Genomic DNA, 6,574 nt, shown 5'->3' on the forward strand with positions numbered 1-6,574 from the left:
TTGTTATGACTGTTACATTACTGTTAATGTTTTTGTCTATTGAGGTCTTATGACCTACTCTTTTCTCCTTCTCCCTTGCTATTTAAAATATTTCACCTCCCAGATGTACGTCATGGATTGCTTTTCTTAAAAAAATTAATTAATTTGGCTGTGTCAGGCTTTAGTTGCAGTTCACAGGGTCGTCATTGCATCACGTGAGATCTTTTGTTACAGCGTGGGAACTCAGTAATTGTGGCTCAGGCTTCGTTGCTCTATAACATGGGGAATCCTAATTCCCTGACCAGGGATCAAACCCACATTCCCCCTCACTGCAAGGTGGATTTCCAACCACTGGACCGCTGGGGAAGTCCCTCCTGATTGCTTTTTTAGTTTTGTTTATTTATTTTTTTAAGGGGCACAGCCTTTTTTTTTTTTTTTTTTTTTCCATTTGGCTGCACTCAGTCTTAATTATGACATGTGAGATCTAGTTCCCTGACCAGGGATCAAACCCAGGACCCCTGCATTGGGAGCACGAAATCTTGCCACAGGACCACCAGGGAAGTCCCCCGATTGCTCTTTTAGATCCTCTGGATTTAGTGCTCATGCTGTCCCATGAACACTTGAGTTCCTATCTCCTGGTTGCCTCTGTGGTCTCCCTGTCACTTGCTGTCTCCCTGTTCCCATGTTGACTAGCAGGACCATCCCTCACCTGAGTCCCTTGCACTGAGCCCTGGACTCTCCTAGAGGGGAGGCATGGATTAGGACACACACAGATGAGAAGACCAAGCACCTATGAGCTCGGTTTCATTGGAGGAGAGAGGTACTTTTTCTCAACACTGTCTTCCCCAGGGCAGGAGTGCAAAGAGAAAGGTCATTTCCAAGCAGCTTTCTGAAGATGCTACCTCACCAGCTTCTCTCCAAAACTGTAATCTGGAGAAGGCATTGCTGCAATATTACAGTGACCTATATTTGTGGTAAACTTCCCCACTCTCCCAGGAGAGACTGGTGAGCTATGAGTCTCCCCCATACAAGTGGCTTTTTAGGACACCCTCCCCTTCCAAAAAAAAATAAATAAATAAAGCAGCGGCGGCTTGTTTGGTACCACTCGGACTCCCAAGTAATATTCAGCTTACAATTCTCTCCCCTCCTCCAAAGGCTAGTTATTTGCCAGATCCCAAATGGTCCCCGGGTGATGGATGGCGGGTGATTTCTACATCAGCACACCTTGGAGCCCCAGAGCTAACCCTCTGACAGCGTTAGCATAAAAGATTTACATTTATGTTACGAGGGCCACACAAGAATAATAATTTTAAGATACATTGCCTCGGCTGCTGGTGCACCCTGGGAAATCTAGCCGCGGCAGGCGCTGATCCACGGTGTAATTACAAAATGGCAGTGCAGGAGAGGGTTTTTTTGGAGACAAGCGGCTAGAGACCAAAGCCATCTGCATGCCTTGGTGGATTGAAATTACAGTAATATATGAAGACATTACCTGAAAAACCCGCACCATTTAAATGATTTACTCTTCAGCCCCAGCAAGCTTTAATTTAAGGATAAAGTCATTCAGAAAGCTAATCTGATAGGGGAGGCATTATTTCACACAGTTAAGTTAATTTACAGTAGCTGATTGTTGTGGTTGCTTTAGGTATTATTATCTTCCTACAAACAGCTGATCTGCCAGACAGAAGCAATACACTGCTTAACGCAGTGTCTTAATTCAGCCGGCAAGCTATCTGTGATAAAGGTTTGTTTATAAGCAATAATAGGAAAGTCATTTTGAGGCCACGCTGATAACGCTGATGAGAAATATTTTTTAAGGGGGAAAGGCACAATTAAATAAATAAATGAATCAGCAAGCCCTGTACTCGTGGGTCTGTTTGTCTGGAACTGCTCTTTTGAGCAGTCATTTTCCAAAGGCATGCCCCTCCTCCCCTCCTTTATGGGTTTCCTGCCCTGTGGTCCTCTCTCTGCACGTTTACCCCAGATCATCCTGCTGTCTGGCAAACATTTCTTCCTTGTTGCCAAATCGACTTCTCAGCCAGACCTTTGAGAAAAAACACATCTTGGGAGCCCAGTGAATTCAGCTGCTTTCCAAGCAAAAAGTGAGCTTTGATATCTGTCTTGAATGATTTTTTTTTTTTATCTTTGAGAGACACAGAAGCTGTTCACTGGTGGTTGTCGTGGTAGAAAAACATCAGGAAGTGGGTATTTGAAAGGGAGCTAACAGATTGGAAGGTGAAATTGGAGATTTTGAAAGGGCTTGATAAAACCAACTTGCCAAGGGGGAGGTTGGAAGGCGGGGATGGATTGGGAGTTTGGGATTAGCAGATGCAAACTATCAATATTATACATAGGATGTTTGTGGAGAATGGATACATGTATACGTGTGGCTGAGTCCCTTTGCTGTCCATGTGAAACTAACAGAACATTGTTAATCAGTTACACTCCAATATAAAATAAAAAGTTTTAAAATGTCATTGGAAGGACTGATGCTGAAGCTGAAGCTCCAATACTTTGGCCACCTGATGTGAAGACAGCTGACTCATTGGAAGAGACCCTGATGCTGGGAAAGACTGAAAGCAGAAAGAGAAGAAGGTGGCAGAGGATGAGATGGTTGGCATCACCAACTCAATGGACATGAACCTGAGCAAACTCAGGGAGATAGTGAAGGACAAGGAAGCCTGGCATGCAGCAGTCCATGGGGTTGCAGAGTCAGACAGGACTTAGTGACTGAACAGCAACAAAAATACACAGAATGGATAAAAAATAGGGTCCTACTGGATAGGGCAGGGAACCATGTTGAACTATATTCAATATCATAATGAAAAAGAAAAAATGAAAAGAAAAAGAAAAGAAAAGTGACTCACTTTGTTGCACAGCAGAAACTAACAAAACGTTGTGAAACAACTGTACTTTAATAAGGACCTCTCACGTGGCTTATGGGCTTCTCATGTGGCTCTAGTGATAAAGAACCCATCTGCCAGTGCAGGAGACATAAGAGAGGTAGGTTTGATCCCTGAATTTGGAAGATCCCCTGGAGGAGGTCATGGCAACCCACTCTAGTATTCTTGTCTGGAGAATCCCATGGACAGAGAAGGCTAGTAGGCTGTAGTCCATGGGGTTGCAAAGAGTTGAACATGACTTACTGAAAATACAACAAACATGCCCCCCACTGTTCATGGCAGAGCTATATACAATAGCCAAGACATGGAAACAACCTAAATGTCCATTGACAGATGAATAGAGAAAGAAGATGTGGTGCATATACACAAAGGAATATTCAGTTCAGTTCAGTCGCTCAGTTGTGTCTGACTCTGCGACCTCACGAGTCGCAGCACGCCAGGCCTCCCTGTCCATCACCGACTCCCAAAGGAATATTACTCAGCCATAAAATAGAATGAAATAATGCCATTTGCAGCAACATGAATGACTTAGGGATGTGTTGTGTTAGCTTCAGGTATACATTCCTTATCAGATTCTTTTCCATTATAGGTTATTATAATACTGGAGTGGGTTGCCATTTCCTCTTCTAGGGGATCTTCCCCTCGCCCAGGGATTGAACTTACATTTCTTGCATCTCCCACATTGGCAGGTGGATTCTTTACCACTAGCGTCAGCTGGGAAGCTCATCTAACTTATAGCAGAAACTTATCAATGATGTGACTTGAGTCAATGATGGTCACTCTCTACATCCTTTCTGCTAAGGAAAAAAAAAAAAAAGGCAATATGTTCATAATGACCCAAATCACTGAGCAAGGGTCTGGCTCATATTAAGTATGCATAAATATCAATTCCCTTTTCCCATATATGAAGCATGCAGTAGAAAGGGGAAAAAATTAAAAACAGAGATTAGAGAAGGCATCAGAAAGCAGCAGGGACCCCCTTCTCCAGGGAGGGAGAGGGAAATTGCTTGCTTTGCACATGAACAGTTGTCACTCACTCCTGCATGATTTCTATCAGCGGGGCTATAGGCTTTAAAATAAGATTTGGTTCCCTTTCAAGCACCTCTCTTCAGCCTTCAGGGAAGGAAATGGATCCATGGAAGAAAGGCTGATGGAAATTGTCCTAGCTCGAGGGCAGGAGCCTTGTCATATAAATTCTGAGACCGGTTAGTCCTCTAGCTACGCACTCTGGGTCCAAGTACATTGTCTGGACCCAGATTTTGCTGGTTGATTTTGATTTCTGGCCTGATTATCCAAGTATCTCACAGGCTTGGAGAAGTCAGCATGACCAAGCTTTTCCTGGGAAAGGTCTGTTTTCTTGGTACAGAAGCACAAGTGTCTGACCCTACACAATATCTTCTTCCAACCAGGTGTCAATGAACATATAGTCTGTACCAGGAACTGTGCTTTTGAAATCAACTGCCTTTATGTCAGACTCTAATCTCTGCAAGGTCAGGCTCTCTGTTATTTACACATTGTTTCCCAAGCGTCCATCACCACCTCTGGTATATGGTGACCAGTCAGTTCTCCCCATCCCCAAGCCACAGTCCTATAGTGATAGCTCAGAAATTCTTAAAAGGATGAGAAAATAAATAAGTAAAAATGTAAAAGGACTTTCCTGGGGGCCCGGTGGTAGAGAATCCTCCTGCCAATGCATGGGACATGGATTTGACCCTTGGTCCAGGAAGATTTCACACTCAGCAGGGCCACTAAGTCCATGCGCCACAACTGCTGAAGCCCACATGCCCTAGAGCCTGGGCTCAGCAACAAGAGAAGTCCCCACTCGCCATAACTAGAGAAAGCCTGTGTGCATCAACAAAGTCTCAGCACGAAACTAAAAATAAATTAAAAAATTTAAAGGATGCATTTAGCTATTCCCAGCTCCCCCTCTCCTATCCCCCCCGCCCATTTCCCAACCACTCTCCTCCAAAAGTTTTGCAAGCTACATTCACCAGCATTCTGGCAGTCTCCATAGTCTGAAAGGCTGTGATTGTCCCATCAGTTGAGTTCTATTAAATAGGGGACCCCAATACATTCAGAAGCACCAACCTCTGCTCCACACACCATGTCCATTTGACAAGAGTGAAGTGGATTAATTAACGTGGTGGGTCTATCTTCTACCCAGCTGTCTTGTGTTGCAATGGAGACTGAGAAAAATCCATTAGATTATACTGAGAGATAGCTGAAAGAAAGTTTAGATTAAGTTTATCTCTCGAGGCAATTTTATTAGATAGATTAAGTTTCTGTTCATCTCTCCAAAGACCGTAGTAATAACCAGTGTCATGACTTTCAAATCCTTTGGACTTCAGAGGGTAATCAAACATGGTTGTCTTTTTATCCCCCTCTTTCACTTCTTAGTATTCTACAATCCTGCTTCGTTCATCTGTCAAAGCGATAGTATTAAGGGGATCAATGTTGACAAGTGATAGTACAAATTATGTAATGTTGATGACATTTCGCTGTCTCCTTTTGATCTGCAATTCCCACTCTCAATCACTCCTTATTTAAGAAAAAGCACTGAAAGAGAAAGACAGCTATGGAAGCCATGGGCTCAAGTCCTGGCGCCCCAGGGGCAAAACGGGGTGAATTTGAAGTGCATGGAATTAGACACGGGGCCTGGGAAGATGGCCTGACTGACAGAAGGGGAAATTGAGGTCATCTTCTTACAACATGCCTTTGGCAGCTGCCACTTGGGACCACGTCACAGCTTTTGGTTGTGCTGTAGTCCCATGAAATATTTGACGTGTCTGGTCTGCAAGGGGGTTTTCTATTTCCAGAATATGCCCTTTGATTTCTCCTCCACTGGGAATTGATGGAGGATAACTTAAAAGGAAGAACTGAGCTGGTTTTGTTTAAAAGAAAAAAAAAGGAGACTAGGATAGGTCCAGACACAAGAAGGGCTGTTTTTTTCTGGGGTAGGGGATGGGTATTAAGTTTTGGACTGGGTGATAAAAGATCAAATAAGGAGAAATAGGTTCAATTGCTTCTTGGCCTTTTGGCTAACATCAAGTGTAGTATCTGTTCTTATCAGTTTAATAACTGATATGTCCTCTGAGACAATCTATTAAATGAAATGATATGAATGAACTTACTTACAAAACAGAAAAGAGACCCGCAGACTTAGAGAACGAACTTAGAGTTGCCTGGGGGAAGGATGGGGGAAGGGATAGTTAGGGAGTTGGGTAATGACGGGTACACACTGCTGTATTTAAAATGGATAACCAGCAAGGACCTACTGTTTAGCACAGGGAACTCTCCTCAATGTTCTGTGGCAGTCTGGATGGGAAGCGGGTTTAGTGGGGGGATGGATACATATATATGTATGGCCACATCCCTTGACTGATCATCTGAAGCTATCACAACACTGTTAATTGTCTATACTCCAATATAAAATAAAAGGTTTAAAAAAAGAAGAAATAGGTTCAAAATATAGCAGAAGGGGGCTTCACTGATGGCGCAGATGGTAAAGAATCTGCCTTTAATGCAGGAGACCCAGGATCCATCCCTGGTTTGGGAAGACTCCCCTGGAGAAGGGCATGGAAACCCACTCCAGTATTCTTGCCTGGAGAATTCCATGGACAGAGGAGCCTATTGGGCTATAGTCCATGGGGTCGCAAAGAATTGGACATGACTGAATGACTAATGCTTTCCAG

General features: G+C 43.6%; 1 pseudogene; it reads left to right on the plus strand.

Moving 5' to 3' along the window:
• The first annotated feature begins 5,900 nt into the window (after positions 1 to 5,900).
• On the plus strand, positions 5,901 to 6,013 carry LOC138985649 (U2 spliceosomal RNA; annotated as a pseudogene).
• The last annotated feature ends 561 nt before the right edge of the window (positions 6,014 to 6,574 follow it).

This window comes from Bos mutus, chromosome 25 (assembly GCF_027580195.1).
Source record: "Bos mutus isolate GX-2022 chromosome 25, NWIPB_WYAK_1.1, whole genome shotgun sequence".
NCBI lineage: Eukaryota > Metazoa > Chordata > Mammalia > Artiodactyla > Bovidae > Bos > Bos mutus.